The sequence below is a fragment of the Ricinus communis genome, chromosome 7, assembly GCF_019578655.1.
Source record: "Ricinus communis isolate WT05 ecotype wild-type chromosome 7, ASM1957865v1, whole genome shotgun sequence".
Lineage (NCBI taxonomy): Eukaryota > Viridiplantae > Streptophyta > Magnoliopsida > Malpighiales > Euphorbiaceae > Ricinus > Ricinus communis.
This window is the reverse complement of record NC_063262.1, coordinates 14,945,136-14,963,121: the sequence shown is the minus strand read 5'-3', so window position 1 is coordinate 14,963,121 and position 17,986 is coordinate 14,945,136. Positions and strand designations below refer to the sequence as shown.

At 33.4% G+C, this 17,986-nt stretch overlaps 1 long non-coding RNA gene across 3 annotated transcripts; it reads right to left on the bottom strand.

Annotated features, from left to right (window-relative positions):
• Positions 1–545: 545 nt before the first annotated feature.
• LOC125370547 lies at positions 546–14,225 on the bottom strand. Of its 3 annotated transcripts, none has more exons than XR_007216588.1 (3): positions 14,003–14,225; positions 13,832–13,908; positions 546–819 (listed from the first exon to the last, which is right to left on the bottom strand). It is a non-coding gene; the product is annotated as an uncharacterized LOC125370547 (long non-coding RNA). The 3 variants fall into 3 exon arrangements; XR_007216587.1 differs by lacking the exon at positions 546–819 and adding an exon at positions 5,114–5,510; XR_007216589.1 differs by lacking the exon at positions 546–819 and adding an exon at positions 6,752–7,593.
• Positions 14,226–17,986: the final 3,761 nt, after the last annotated feature.

Here is a 17,986-nt window from a genome sequence, read left to right as displayed (position 1 = left end):
ATCAACATTATTCTTAAAATTATCGTCTCCCTTAAGGTTTCCCTTGAAACTCTATCTCTATAAATAGAAAAAGGTGATTAAAGTTAAAAAAATTACCGATGAATAATTAAAATTTAGCAATAAATAATAATGACACACAAAAAAGAAAACTTGAAAAAGAAAAAATAGAGAGAAAAGCCAGAGAGAAGAAAAATATTGTCGTTCTTGAGAACTCAAGCTACTAAGAAAGAATCCAATGAAAAAAGAACGATGTAATTGGAAATTTTTTTCTAAATCAACAGAAGTTTTTTCAACAGTAGATCCAAAACTGGATTTCTATCCGGTGTTTGACTTAATTGTGTCCTCATTGCTTGAGACTTGCAGATCCATCAACTATGGTGACAACCTGAGGGTTCCTTCAAACATAAATTCATCATCATCCTAAAATTAGTTCCTTCATTCCTTTTTATTTACTTTTTGTCACGACCCCATCTGTGGGCCCGTGACAGGCACTAGGGAATGGGTAGGCGTAAGGCCACCGAATCCTGCAGTAAGCCTGACACTCACAACTCAAATAAATCTCATCTCAAATTAATATTATTAAAGCCACATATTATCTTAATAGTTATATTTTACATAATTACTTCGGGCTGCCATAAAAATTAGGCGAGACTCGGAAATACAGAAAATTTGACCACTGATGTCCCTACTATTACTACTGCGGAGGATCTAAGATTCTTTTTTTTTTTTTACAATTTGACATACCAATACAAACACCACCCGATGATGAAGGAGTCGGGTTACTGAATAAGAGTCGCGGGAAGGCCAACAGTCACAAATCTGAAAAACAGTAAATGGAGACTGTCACTCTCGAGAGTGAGTTAAAATCAAATAATCTAGAGACTATTACTTTCTTCACAGAAAATATTAATCATTCGAATCAATATATCAACCATGCACGTAAATACAACCCATATTATAATCATTACCCTATTACTTTCTTCACATAAAATATCAATCATTCGAATCAATATATCAACCATGCATGTAAATACAACCCATATTATAATCATACCCTATTGCTTTCTTCACAGAAAATATTAATCATTCGAATCAATATATCAACCATGCACGTAAATACAACCCATATTATAATCATACCATAATAAATAAATAAATGAATAAATAAAAATATATTTTTACTTTTACGGGACGAGTGGCTCAGTAGAACCCTAACCCCAAATTCTAGTAGCCATTTTGGCTCTCTTAATCCAATAAGACTAGCGCCTAGAGAGCAATGCTCGACCAGGGACCTTACCTCCAGTCTGGTCACTTAAGTATCCAAATAAGCCAAGCCGGCGACCAAAGAGCAATGCTCGACCAGGGACCTTTACTCCGGCATCTCATTCCAATAGGACTGGCGCCCAGAGAGCGAAGCTCGACCAGGGTCCTTTACTCCGGCATCTCACTCAAATCAGCCCAGAAAGCCATGCTCGACCAGGGCAAAACTCATAATAATCTTATTACCGCAATTTACTCAAATCAGCCCAGAGAGCCATGCTCGACCAGGGTGAACTCATAAAAATCTTATTACCCGTCCATGATCATTACCGGTGCGCACGCGGTCCTGATGTAACCCATCAGGTGGCATGTTTTACGAAAGCCACATCCCCAAATTGAAATCATCACATATAATAAATATCATTGTCTAATGAAATCATCCAACACATATCGAAATAAAGATTAAAGATTTAGGGTAAAACAACGTGCAATTCGTGAGGGAAAATAATAACGTTTGTATTATTATAACGTTACTAATAATAATATTTATATTATTTCAATAATTAATAATCAAGTGAAATCATTTATTTTGCGATACTAATAATCATATTAAGCACAAATTCTAAAATAGCATATTAAAATCAGACTTAGCAATAGTGCAATGATTAAATGACTTTAATTCACAGAATTAGGCGACCTCCTAGCTCTGCTCCGGTGCCTCGGTTGGAGCGAGCCAAACAAACGGACAATCTAGTCACGGAAAACAATTTATCAAAACGCTGAAACAATCGATCATTAATCCTAGGTCTAGACTCCTAGGACTGACTGTCTAAGAATCTCGACTAGGGAGAATGCTACCGAAAATTCGGCAGAACCTCCCCTACAACACGGACATTACCCCCGTAAAAACGGGTCCAGGACCTACCAGAAAAACACTTCAAATATCCAACAATTTAAACAACAGGAGTCGGGTCCCCAAACTTCACTATTTTCCCGACTCCGCCACAATACAAAACACGAGGCAGGCAAACTGACAGACAATTATTTTTAACTCACAAATATCATCAAATACTCAATATAATCCAATAGACACACAATTAAACCTAGAATTTCCAAAATTACAGGCCAAAGAAAAATTACCGAGATGCTTGATAGCTCGGTCGACTCGCCTCCAGCCGTCGGAGTCCGATCGACGATACGAGCTCACCATCGGACTCGAAACGACGCGCTGATGACGATCCTCGCTTCCGACTTTCCGATCTGACACCCGATCGTCTGGAGAGATTTGCGGACGATCTCGACCGTCGATTTGAAAATGAAACCCGATCGCCACGAAACCGGTGCCATTGTGAAGCTTGAGCTAAGGAGAGTCGGGATATGTCCTCTGATCGTCCATAGCTCATCGGAGCTCGGAAAAAAACCCAAAAGCGCTCGGTACCGCCTCCACTTTAGAACTCCTCCTCCTACCACCAAACCGACGCCGACTGCCAAATGAAGCTCTCTTGAGGGGAGCCGATCGCCACCAAGATCGGTACGGAAGCGACCGGAACGGCCTTCAAAGCTGCCTCTCTTTTTATTTCTCCTCATGCTAACTTGCCCGCCACCGCTGCTAGACTCGGCCGGCCTCGCCGCGTGCCCCGATGGACGACGCCGCCGCCTCTTCCTTCCTCTTCCCGACGTCTCCCTCTCTCTCCCCGCTTCTCTCTCCCCGCTTCTTTCTCCCTAATCCTTCTTTCTTTCTTTCAATATCGACATTAAGCCCCCAAACTTTTCCTTATCACAATTTGGTCCCTCAACTTTCTTAATTACTTACAATTCCATCCTACAAAATTCCAATTTAACCTCTAAACTTCTTTTTAGCCTTTCAATTTAGCCCCTAACTATTCAATTTGGGCCAAATTAGAATTATTGAAAATACACAATTACATAAATACCCCTGACCGACATATTTATTTACAAAAATACCAAACTCACAAATTTCCATTAAAACATTTCAAATTAAACCAAATAAAAATAAAGCTAAAATTAACTTAAATAGAAACTCATTATTAAATATATAAAAATTTCGGGTATTACACGTTTTGTTATTTATTTTTAGAAACATGATTAGGGTTATTATTTATGATCACTATGATTAGATTAGGGTTTTTGTAGATTTGCATGTTAATTCGGTTTTGAATCTAATAATAAGAACTCTAGGGTTTTTAAATTTAATAATTTTTCCAATTAGGATTTTAAATATGATTAGATGCATGCAATAGTATTAATGATCATATTTATATTTCTATTATGATTTACTAATTAAACATTTCTAATAGGATTGCATGATTTAGTAATTACTATACTTTTAGATTTTAGGGTTTTTATCAGTTTTAGGATATTTTTAATCGTTTGATTGATCATGTTGCTTTTATCTTTATTTTTATTTTCTTTTATATCTAATTAATTTTATTCACTGTGCATGTGAAATTCAGCTCTGGAGAATCGGCAGAAAGCCTGCCGGGAACCCTTGAGCCGATCGGCTCAATGCAAAGCCAATTGGCTCTGTGTTGAGTCGATCGGTTATGCAAGGCTCAGTCCCAATTTTTTGGCTTTTGGACGATTTTAATATATTCTGACATTCTATATTAGTTTTTAGGTCTTTTTCTTTCACAATTTAGTTGTAGGCAGAGTTGTAATAATTAGGTTTGTTTTTCTACCTTTATATTGTTTATTTTGCTTACTATATAATTATCAAATATATGTTTATGTGATTTATTAATTAAAATGGGCCACATAGACTTAGGGTTAAAACTGTAGCCAACATAAATATTATAGTCCAATAGGTTAATCAATATTAACTAGGCCTAAAACTCTAAGATCTAGGTAAACTTACCGCACTTAGCATGTTTTAGTTAGAATTGGGCTTTATTAGAATTAGGTCCACATAGAACGAGCTTTATCATAATAAGTAGTCCATTAGGTCTAAAGACTGGAAATCAAAACCATAATATGTAATTGGGCTAGATTAGGTGGGCTATATACATAATTAACTAGTAAATTAGACTAATAACTCTAACAAAGGCTTAGCTTGAATAAAATGGGCTAGACTTAGGTGAATTATGTGTGTTATTTTGGCATGCCTGTGTCTAAATTGCATGAATTTATAGGGAATAATTTGTTAATTAATAAAATTAAAGACTAATGTACACAAATAAGGAAGTTGGCTTATAAATCCATCTCTGAATTTGTGGCGTAAGCTTCCTTACAGAATCTGAGAAACGCTACTCATTAGTAAAAGTGTTCCAATGATTATCAGGATAGCGACTCCCATCACCATGCTAGTCTCATTGATTAGTTAGTGTGTTTCTGATTAGATTGAAAAGCCTTACAATGTCGTAGTCGCTAAAGACACTTAGGTGTGCGTCTTAAACCGCCACCCACAAATATTCAATAAGGACAACCTCAATTAGCTGACCGTAGAAATCATTCTCGGAAACACTATAATTTTAGCCTTTGATGCATACCCCACTATTCATTGAACCTCTTATTGAACCATGCTCTATCGTGTGAAATTTATAACCATTTACAAAATACCCTAGGAATGTTGTAATAGTAGTCAAAGGTTCTTTTGCGAGATCCTTGAGAAAATTATTATGAATATTGCTTGATGGATCGTGTACTTGAAAGACTAAAAATATATTCAGTTAATGTATTAAAAAACATTCATTTTATTGACAAACATTGCTAGAAGAAGAAGACTCACGTATGCTTTGAACCATATAGGGAAGTCCACTTCAAGTATTTCATCCACTTCTTCATTCGTAATGTTTAAACTATGTTACTGTAATATATCCATGTAAATACTATAAAGTGTACTGTTAGATGATATTATTAAGAAAATTGTATGTCAGTTATTAAGTCTTTCATAAAAATAGAATTCTAACCCCACAAATGGATCTACTTCTTTTTAATTAAAGAAAATGTATGACTAAGCAGCCTTATATTATTCTAGTGTCATATGTCTTGTTCTTGAATGGCCAAATGATCTACCAATGTATTTGAAAATTGAAAGATTTCCTTCATAAATTGGTTTATCATCTCAACCCCCACCGTCATAATAGCGAGGCATAGTTCTTACTTTTGCTGCCACATGATCCTCAAAGTAGTACGAGCAGAAAGCATACACCTCCTCTACTAAATAGGCATTGTATATTGAGCTTTCCACTTGTGCCTTATTTCTCACATTCTTCTTGTACTTCCGAAGATCCCTACAAAGTTAGCACGCCAATATAAAATGAAAGGATACATTAGAATATTAAAAAGATTATAATGATCTTTCAAACCTCCCGAATAGGTACATCCACTGAAAGTGAACAGGTCTAATAAGGCAAGCCTTGTGTGGTAAGTGACTGGCAAAATGTTCCATAGAATCAAAGAAACTTGGACAGAAAATTCTCTCAAGCTTGCATAGGATAATTGAGATCTCAGCTTCAAGTGTAGATATATCTTCATTCGTAATGACTGTTGCAGTTAAAGTCTTAAAAAATAAGCTCAACTCAATTAGAGCCCTCCATAAATTCCCTAGCAATAGTTCACGGAAGGCAATAAGCATTAACCTCTGCATGAAGACATGGCAGTTGTGGATTTTCATTCCAAACAACCTCAACCTTTTCATATCCACACATCTTCCCATATTTAACACATATCCATCAGGGAATTTCAACTTTTTAAGGCATTCGAACAAAACTAATTTAGCTTCCCTATCAAGTGTGTAGCAAGCCTTTGGGTATTTACCAGTTAATAAAGACTTTCCAAGATCCAGCCTCCAATAATACTCATTTAATTCTTTCCTAGACTTCAAAGTGTCCTTTGTTTTGTCAAGTATGTTCAACACTGTGTTAAAGACATTGTCCAAAAAGTGTTTCTTAATATGCATAACAACAAGGTTGTATTTTGATGCTGGCTAAACACGATTAGTAATCTATAGGCAAGTGCACCTATTAAATGTAATCTAGCTATGGTAAGTATCAATGTCATATCCTACGGAAATTGAAAAGCTACTACTACTATGCTATTCCTATTATCTAACCGATCAAAAGATGGTGAAAATCATTAACTAAAAATGATTGAGAATGCAAATGAATACTAAATTTTAACAAAGAGAATGAAACTTTAAAAAAGACAATGAGATGAATTAACTCAATTGGGATCCTTTTAGCTAGCTGGCTTAAAAACAATAAATTATGAATTGATTGATTAAGATTTATGATCTGTGGATAATTTCTTAAATGAATTGGCCTCTCTCTCGAGCTAACCAATTTCTAATACTAAAGATCTAAAGTTGGAATTTCTTCCTAATAATTGATTTTAGAATAGCATTAATCTCTAAATTACCACTAATAAGACTGTCTAGTTCTTATTCTAGTAAGTTATGACACTTATCTCTAAGATGTAAATCACTTAATCATACTAGCAGTTGTCCAAACTCAATTAAATTTCTCAATTACAAAGGATTTCTAAAATTGATTCAACAATGAAGAAGAAACAATAGATTGTGTTATACTTGAATGAAAACTACAATCTTAAATCAACAATCCAATCATTTAAGCCTAAAACAAGCCTAGCATAGCTAAAGATCACTCCTAAATGGGTTTAATAAGATTAGTTATACATGTTCATAATTAAACTAATACAAGAATCAAATACAAAATAAATAAGAATCGAAAAGAACATGAACACTCTTTTCTCAAATGGTGGAAATGCTATCCCCTTTTGAATAACTCTGGATCCAATCTCTACAGCTCAAGATCTCCATCTTCTTTCCTTTGAATCTTCAATCCAATCCTCAAAAACAACTATTTGGATGATGTTAAAATGGATTCGTCTTTGTTTTTCTCTTCTTGATCATCTGGAAGGTTGCTCTCAAAGTCTGTCTTAAATACTCCAAATTTCTCTCTCTAGAATCCCTCGATATCCCTTTTTGCTTTCTTTTTCTTTTCTTTTAAATTAGATTTCAAAATCCAACACAGCTTGGATTTGGGCCCTGCTGACCAGCACGGCCTGGATCCTTGTTGTGTTAAGCTAAAATTGTACATCTGGCCTTCTTCAGCATGATGTAGAATTGGGCCGTGCTGCTCACCACGGGCATGCTATTATGCCTGTGTCACTCTCGGAAACCGTGTTGCAAATTGCTTCTTCTTGCCAGGGTAAGGCATTTCTGCATGCCCTCTGACCCTGACCGTGCTCCTCAGCACGGGTGTGTTGGAAAGGAGTGTTGAACAGTCTAACGTACCCGATTCGTCTGTTTCTTTCCGATTTTGGTTTGATTTCTCTCTAACTTTGATGATATACCTAGAAAAACACTTGAGACATAAAGGAAACTAAAACAGGGTGATTTTAATACAAAAACACATTATTTGCCTTAAAAAAACTTAAAATTAAGCATGCAAACATGTGTAATATCAAGGAGATCATGCTGAATTAGATTGGAGCTCCAGTAGGGCAAATCCCAAAAGATGCTTCATTTTTTCCAGCCCCATGATTTACTTAGTGGATCATTCGTTACATCAGCATATCTACATCTGTTACCTTTTTCATTCTGATATCATCAAGCATACCTAATGTTTCTTTTCTCAATCTAACTAGGGATCTAACTTTTGTTGCAGTTTGATTTTTTTGAAATCTATACCTATTCCTTCTAAAAGGATGATCAGTATCTAAGAACTTCCTGTGATTGTCAAACTGTGACTGCTTACCACTCTTACTTAGGGTAAAGGCATCAGAGTCCTCCATGCAATAAGGATAAGCCAAACGGTCGGTGGTGGACCAACTTAACAACATTGCATATGCGAGGAAGTCGTTCATTCTCCATATTAAGACTGCTTATAATTAAAAGTTTTAATTCCAAGAAATGTCAAATGCTTGAACCCCCTAGTCCTACAACTACTTTAATTCACTAATCAATGGCTACAAATACACATCTATCATGTGTTTTAGGATTCGAGGTCCTAGAATAAGGATTGAAAACATCAATGTCCCTTTCATACATATCCAAGAGGGTAGATTATACACTATCACTATCACTGACCAGCATAAGTATTATTGACCGAACTGTCTAAAAGGTTGGAATCCATCTATGTAGAGGCCAAGATGGACATTTCTGATTTCAAAAGAGACATCAAGATGAACATTATTAAAATGCTTTCAAGCAACCTAAAGGATGTTGCATTACACCGTCCTCAACCTCATGCTCTATATGCCACCTCATTTCATTAGCAGTTGCTTTTGAAGCGTATAATCTAAGAAGACGTTGTGTCAAAGGAAAGTAATACATTTTTTTCCTTCTTTGACTGCTTTCAGTGGCATGCCATCTTTTGTAACGTTGATGGCCACCAATCTTGTACAGAGTTAAGTTCACATCTTCCTCGCAATAAAACAAGCAGCCATTAAAACAGCAATGCTTCTTCTCTATTGGTAATCCCAACTCGAGAACCAAGCGCTTCGTATCATAAAAGTTTTCAGTGGCAAGATTGTCTTTCGGCACGTCCTATTTGATTACTTGAGCAAATGCATCAAAAGCATGCTCTAACAAATAGTGATCAGCCTTGATATTCAGCATTCTAGAAACTAGAGATAACTGTGAATGGGTTTGACAATCGGGACACAACAGATTATCTGCTACATTTAGCATATCATAGAATTCTTGTGCCACGATATTAGGATTTTCTTGCCCATCGAAATTCGGATTCAATAAAGGTCCAGCAGCATCCATCACTATTGTCTACTACTAGTTGTTAACCATTATTTCAAGTTCCTCAAATGAAAAAAACTGGCTGAAGGGTCCTTGCCTCTGTCTCCCTATGTCTTGTCCATACATAATATTCCGATAAGAAGCCATATCTTAGAAAATGTAATTTCATCGTCTCAACATCTAAGTACTAACGATTCTAACACTTATTGCATGGATATGGACACTTTATTTTTTCTTTGTCCATCTATTCTAGACGAGTACATGTAAAATCAATGAATTTGTCAATACTATCAACAAACTTAGGATTGAGAAGGCCATTTATTAGCTTTTGATATATCCAGCTTCGATCATCACTCATGTTCTTCTATAATTACAACATAATCAATACTAGTAAATAACTAAACAAAGTATTTTTCAATTTCTAAGAATCAAGGTCATATTAAGAAACTTCTTCATACAAAAACTATATTAAAAAATAATTATTTATTCAAGTCTTAATACTAAAATTACAACAGTTATCTATTATGTATATACTAGTGAAGCTATCAAAATTATAAAGTTCTCACCAATTTATAACAATGTCATTTTAAAAGCCCCAATAATTGATGAAAGCAAATCTAATTATATTTTGTGCTTCAAAATAGTTAGAAAGGTCATGAATATCAAAAACATTAACAATGCAAGGACCTAATAAAAATACAAATAGATTTGAAGGACTAAAACTATAAAAGCAAAATATGCATGTGGAGCATAAAATCATCACCATATGTTTCCCATATTTGTTAATTTTTTAAAAGTTCAATTTGTTAATATTTCCAAGGGTTTTCGCAAATTTGAGAGTTTGAGTCTTGTTGGCAATAAATTTCAAGCAACCTTTCCAGTTGAAGGTATTATATTCTTTCAAATTGTGCTTTTACATTTACATTGTTCATTTAGTACTGATTTTGATAACTCGTAGATATACCACTGCCATTTGGTATAGCTTTACGGAGTATAAATTATGATTTTTATATTTTATTTTATTATTTTCTAAATATAAATTTTTTAAAATTAAAAAATTAATTTTATTTTTATGATGTTATGTAAACAATTTAAGATTATTGAGTTCCTTGCCATGAATTTTCATTTCTTGGTGATGAATACAGAACTGGCAACCATAAAAAAACCTGACACTTTTAGATTTAAGCTTTAACAACTTCAATGGCTCTATAAGTACAGAAGGTACTTAAAATAAAGAAATATTAATGTAATGATGTAGTTTCCTGGTTAATTACTGCAAATAATTACTGATTGTATTACTTCATTTTTAATGTTTATCAAAATTTCAGAAGTTGAAGACATTGAAACTTACTAGAAACCAGTTCACGGAGAGTAGTATTCTACAATCATTGGGGGTAGTCACATCCCATAAAATTCTAGATCTTAGTCTTAATTTGATGCAAGAAGCCTTTCAAGACGGTACGTACATTTGCTGTATTAATTATCTATTTTATGAAATTTAAATTTTATCAATTTTCACTCAGTTTACTTATATTCATATTTATTTTATTACAAATCCAACTAACTTGAAAGTTTTGAAAAATGTAGACCTCAACAATAATCTTCTTAATAGTTCCTTTCCAATAAGAGATACACAGAGAACGAAAAGAAATTGACATTAAATTTAAGATTTTGATGAGTGCTAAAGACACTTACTTTTGAGCTTTATTTTAATTAATTTTACCTTCAATTGAGTTTGATTTATTTGTTCAAACTTGATTTTCAGTTCCTTTAGGCACTTTAAGGATAATACATGTCAAGGAGTCAAATGGAATTAAAAAGCATGAGAATCAGGCAAAGAAAAGGCATATTTATCCAAAATTCTATCTAACACGGGAAGCTATACAGGCAGGTGGTCTTCCCATATGAGTTGTGAAAAATGGCAGATTACATAAAGGTCCACACAGGAAGCCCACACGGGCATGTGCTTCCAGTGTCAGACTGACAAGCGAATTTCAGCATTATGCAGATTTGATCGCATTAGCTTCAATCCAGTTTTTCATAATCTTACAGGTCCATAATTGAACAGTGCTCTTCATAAACTTTGTAGAGGACATCCTAAGATATAATTCTTATGAATGGGTCAACTCCATATTAGGTTTCTAAAGATGAGAAAAATTAGATCGAAGTTAGATGTTGTGCAGTCCGTTTCTATTTGAGTCGGTCTTGGTGTTTGGAATTTATCTAGAGTTAGAGAGATCTAATTGAGGTGATTCAAAATTATAAAATGAACTACTTTTCAAAATATACAACTTTGATGAAGGACATAAGCCTCAACTCGATTTCGAAGATGCCATAAAATAGCTCGTAAAGTAAAAAACAGACAGAAACACATATTCAAGCTACGAAAAGCTAAGGACGTCACACGGCCGTGTGGTGCCCATGTGGTCCCCGTGTCAATAATAAAAATACACTATCTAAAGGAACTTTTAGGATTGTTTTGAGGAAGTTTCATCATATTTTCACTTCTAGAGAGAGAAACACTTAGAAATTTCATCTTTCTTTCAATTTTAGGGTTTTAATTACTATTTTCTCAAGGAAGAACATCATTTCCTTCATTGCTTTTGAAGATTGAGGATTCAAGATTGAAGATTTTCATTTATACTCTTCCATGACTGGTTTGAGATCTTTTTTCCCTAATCTTTATCGTCATGTCTAGAAACTAATTTTCTTGCTATTTGGGTTTAATGAACCCTAATTAATTTTGTACTGATTGATTTAAAGTTAATGCAATTGATTTTTTTATGAGTTGTGTTTTTTCTTTGATTGCTTAATTATATATTTCAATTATAATTCGATGTATTGATTGGGATTTGTTTTCATAAACTGATTAGAGATAACTTTTTATGAATCGATCACATCTTAGAGATTGAGGATTGACTGGGATACTAGAGATAGATCTACAAGATCCTTTAGTTAAATAGTTCCTTAATATTAATGCATAACCTAAATGAGTGGGTTTGAGAAGAGATTCATTACCTCTTCTTAGGAATTAGGGGTTTAATCACTTGAGAAAGGTTTAAATAATTTTGTAGAATACCAACTCAACTCTTGATTTGAATTAATTGTTATTTGTTTCATAAAATATTTAACTTATTAGGAGAATTTACTACCTAAATAGGCTTTATCCTTAATAAGTTACTAATTGTTTTAATCTTTATATTTAAGATTGTTTTACTTGTAAATATTCTTACACCCAAACAATATTTTAATTTCTAAACATTAGTGTATGATTGAAGGTAGTACTCACAATTAGGTTCCTAGTAGAATGTTACTCTTGTTTATTATTATATTACTTGATACGATCGGTGCACTTGTCTGCGGATAGCGCGCATCAGATTTCCTTTCATATATATTTCCATTTAAACATTCGTTTATATGCTGCCTATAAAGAAAGAAAAGATAAGAGCCTTGATCGGACAATGGAGGAATTTTGTTTTGCAAGGTCCCCTCTTACTAGTCCAGTACTTATCTTTTCCACGAGGTCGGGGGCGGAATCTCTTTCGTTCTCTGATGATAAGTTCAGATACTGCCACCAATTCGTAGAGCTTGAAGATTTTCATCTTTCTCATCTTAATTTGACATCACTAATCCATAAAGGTTTAATATGTGAAAATGCATAAAAAACAAATTGAATTCCCAATATAAATATATAGCACAGTGCATGCATGTATTTACTGAATGACAAGTTTGAGGAACCTATGAAGTTACAAAACATAGTCCCATTTTACTATGCTATTGCACTAATTCATTGCAGCCAAAAAGAGGTTGTCTAGTCTAGCTCTTGGGTATCTACGTGTTCTCTGTACTAAGTCTACTTTTGAAGACTCTAAACATTCAAAGAATGCAATTTTTGTATGTATCTAGTGAAGATCTTGATTCCTTTAGAATTCCATCTTTCCAATGTTGTGGACAATTATCTCTATCAACACTAGGCCCTTTGAAAAATAATTGATTTTGCTGCATTTGGTTATTTGGTTTGTCTTTTCTTCTTTTTATTTCCATATTTGTTCTATTTATGTCTTATTAAATTCATCATGCAACATGGATAAACCAGTCCAAATTCAATAAAAATGCAATGACTTATTTTCTGACTCTTAATTCTCTCTCTCAACTTACACACAGACAAACATATTTATCTATACTTCCTCCGAGTATGCATGTTCATATACACATACAACATTATTGCATGACTTGAATAAAGTTGTTATCTCCTACTCAGAGCATTTCTTATCAATTATTGATTTTATCAACAACTTGCAAAATCTTTCTCAACCTATTTCTATAAACTAGTTTTCAAATAACAAATAATTAGAAAAATAAACAAAACTTGTTAAAAGAATAAATATGCAAATGATTTGTTCTTGAAAACAGTTTGGAAAAATAGTTCAACTATTAAAACTAAAACATCTACAGATAATACTATTAATCTCAACACTAAATTAACTACATGAAATTAGGCATACAAGAGTCAAATTGAAATAATATTGGTGTTTTGTTATACATTATAAACTAAGAAAAGAAATATGGGATAAACAAAGCACCAAATTAACAACACCAAAATCCAATTTCAAAACCTAACAAATTAACAATAAAAATTAACTATGAACAGCAGTAAAAAATCAATTACACTCAAAAAAAGCTATTGCATATCCATAACTTCAAACTCAACATTTAGACTCAAAAACTAATGCTTGCCCATATGAAAGCAAATTAATTAAAACTAACAATTAAACCCAACCCATAAATTTAAAAAAAAAATTAACGAAACTGTATGAGGGAGAGTTCATGGTTGCTGACCTTGTCTTGCTGAGAGAAGGAGGAGTTCTTTTTAATAGCAATGTGTGTGTGGGGAAGATAAAGAATGGAGCTTGAATCTGCCATTGGAGTAACATTGATACATATAAAATTAAGAGAGAAAAGAGAGAGATATAGAGAGAGAAACAACAAAAACTTGAGAGAGAAAGAGACTTATGAACTTGAGCGACGAAAGAAGGAATCGGAATGGCTAAGCAGTCACCGATGGTAAGGAAGCAAGGAACTTTGTCTCTGAAATTAGGTTTTTTCTTGTATCTGAAATTGGGGAGAAGAGGGACTTTATCTCGATTTCTATTTTAGTTTGGCGACCACAAGATGTGATCGCTACAAGAGTCTTTAATTTGATCTTCATTAAACTAAAACGCTTAATTCTCTATCTTTTCACATATACTAGATAATGACCACATGACGTGGTCTCTAATGTCATTTTTATTAAACTAAAATGCCAAAGCCTCTATCTTAAGTAGCGACCACATTTGATGTGGTCTCTAACCTAAACGCAATTGTGATATACCATTTTAGGTTAGCTACCACATCTCATGTGGTCTTAACCTCTATAAATGTATATATAAATATTTTATTATATAATTACAAATTATATATTAATATATAAATATAAATAAATTTAATTAAAAATAATAAATAAGAATAATTGAATATATATAAATATATAATAACTATAACAAAAAATCAAAGAATACAAAAATATAACAATAATTAAATATATAATAATAAAAATAACATTTAAATGACTAAAATAAAAATTATTAAATAGTAATAAATAGAGACCACTTGATGTGGCCTCTAAATTAGAGACCCCAGTATGTGGCCTCTAAATGATCTCTAATATACCCTCCAAAATTTAGCGCCACATTAGCGACCACAATTTGTAGTCTCTACAATAGAGACACAGTTTGTGGTCGCTAAACTCCCTACCAATTTTTGTGGGTCCATCAGCAACCATTTTTATTGGTCATCATTGTTATGGTAGTTATTTGGTCTTTATATGGTCGCTAAAATCTAAAAAATCAATTTGGTCTCTAAGTGGTAACAATATGGTCTCTTAGTAGTAGCTAAATATCGACCATTTTATTGTGGTCTCTAAATGTGGTAGCTAAACTGCTGTTTTTTTTTTAATGATACTCCTCAACAACCATGGACCTCTTATTAAACACCTTATGAGTTTTGTTAGAGGAGGAATAGCCTAAAAGGATGCTGTCATCCATTTTGGATGAGAATTTCCAAAGATTATTCCTAGTATTTAAAAATATAGCATTTGCATCCAAATATTCTAAGATATGAGATTTTGAATTTTATTCCATTCTACAGATCGAAAAAGGTTTTATTTAAAATTATCGTTTGAAAACTCTATTGATTATATAACAAGAAGTGTTGTCGGCTTCCTCCAAAAAGTATGTAGGTAACTCATACTCATTAAGTATATTCCTAGCTATCTTAACAAGAGTTTTATTTTTCCTTTTTACATCACTATTTTGTTAAGATGTTCTAGGGGATAATAAATCATGAGAAATGCCATTTTCATCACAAAAATATTTCTAATAGAGCATTCTCAAATTTCTTTCCATGATCACTTCTTATTTTATAAATAACAAATCCTTTTCCATTTTGAACTTTTCTTGTAAAACTTTTAAAAACTTCAAAAGCATCATTCTTATGAGCTAAAAAATTAATTCAAATGAATCTAGAGTAGTCATCTACAAGCACATACGCATAATATTTTCCTCTTAAACTAGCAACTCTAGTAGGTCCAAATAAGTCCATATGAATTAATTGTAGAGGTCTAGATGTAGTTACTACATTCTTAGACTTGAAAAATGTTTTGTTTTTCTTTTCCATTTGGCAAAGTCCATAAGTTTTGTCATTTGAAAACTTCACTTTTGATAAGCCAACTACCATATCATCCTTCTTGAGGCTATGAATAATTTTATGCTTGCAAGCCCTAGCCTTCTATGATGTAACCATGACTATTTACTTACAAACATGAGACACTCAAAAGAATCATTAGCAATTTTATGCAAGTTAATTATGTAGGTATTGCCAAACCTTTCTTCTCTAAGTGTTTCCTTGTCACTTCATAAGAAGGTGACTTGGCAACCTTTAGAGTCAAAGGTAACTTTGTTACCTTTGTCACATAATCGACTTTCACTCATGAGGTTATACTTTAAACCATTAACTAAAAGCACATCATCAATGAGATGAGAGTCTTTCTTACTGATGGATCCAATGCCTATAATCTTACATTTTGGCATTGTTTCTAAAAGTAACATTTCTTCCATCAATTTTCTTCAAGTGTGAGAAGAGGTTGACATTACCGGCCATATGCCTTGAGCATCCACTATCTACATGCCAATCATCCTTTTTCATACTTGACTTGAAGCACACCTATAAAAGCATAATTAGGTGTCATGGAAGTTTCTACTAATTAGAGGTGTGCCTTCCTAACATAGCAAAACACATTTATATGCCCAAATCTCATGCAACAACGGCATTGAACATTGGGTTTGGATTTTCTTTTGTTCACATGCCTCTTTGCTTGAGATATGATTTTCAACACACCCTATTCTTTATTATGCACACATGAACATGTTTTAGGGTGTAATTAGATGCATGTTTCTTAGACATAAAAGCATGATTTGTTTCTTTAAGCTTACTCTTTGGACCATGTGGAGCTTTTTTTCTTTTTCTTAGGACTAAGAGCTTTAATGTGTGCTTTAGCCTTTCTATCAACACCCTCAATTAAAGAGGTTTTTGGTGTTGAGCCTTTCATAAATTTCAATATAGGAGGGGATAAGGTAGATGATGATGCACTATTAAAGCCTAATCCATCTTTGATCAAAGGACGCCTTTGTGACACAATTAGTGTATCTAAGGCTTCCTTTCCCTTGTGACTTTTGAAATTCAGCCTCTCAACTCTTCAACCTCCAATTATAAAGTTTCATTTTCTTTTGAAAGACATTTGAAGGATGAGGTTTGAGATGAGAGCTCACTTAAAGACTTCTTTAGATTATCATTTGAAAATGTAAGCAAAGAGATTTATTTTTGAAGATCTTTTAAATCTTGCTCAAACTTTGAGCATTTATGTTTATAAGCTTTTATTTTTAAACGGTATTTTTTACATTTTAAGTTCATGGCTTCAAAAAGCTTATTGTCATCCACACAATGCATGTTATTTTCACAATCTAAATCATCATAACAGTGGAATATGGTACATACTTCATTAAAGTCATCTTCAAGTGCCATGAAGCATATGTTGGCCACTACTTCATCTTCATCTTCATTTGATGAAGAGTCATTCCAAGTAGCTTTAAAGGCTTTTCTCTTTTCCTTCTCCTTCTTAAACTTCTTCTTGTTCTTACTTTTAAAACAGTCGGCCTTAATGTGCCTTTATTTTCCACAACCATAGCAATTAAGGTCACTCTTCTTCTCCTTGTTATCCTTAAAGCTTGAGTTAGAGTTTGAGGATTTTTTTCTTAAAGAGCCTCTTTTCCCTCTTCCTATTCTTCATAATCTCCTTGACTCTCCTTGAAAGCATAGCCATTTCTTCATCCTCATCTTCACTAGATTCGAATGCACTATAGCTATCACTCTCTTATTTTTTTTCTTGTGCATCTTTTGAGAGCCAATGGCTTCCTCCTCAATTCTTTTTCCTTTTCTTTCTCTTCCTCTTTCTTAAAAGCCATCTTATGGGTTCGTAGCTTGCCAATAAGCTCATTCGTTAACACCTTCTCCAAGTCCTCATTAGCGTCTACAATAATTGCCATGCTTGAACTATAGTCCTTGAGTGATAGAGCTTTGAGGATCTTGTTGTTAAGTAAATAAGTTCATAGTGCTTACCCAACTTTCTCAAGTTGCTGGTGATGGTGAGAAGCCGGTTGGTCATATCAATGATACTCTCATTAGGCTTATCTTAAAGAGCTCATATTTTATCACTAATAGTTGGGTTTTCTTGGACTTGACTTATTTAGTACCCTCATGGTAGTTTTTCAAGGTCTTCCAAATCTTATATATAGTGGAAAATATTGAACTCTCTCACATTCTTCTCTAGATAAGGAGCTAAGAAGGATAATTATGGCTCTCTTGTTTTTTGCAACCTGCTCTTCTATGAGCATCTACCCA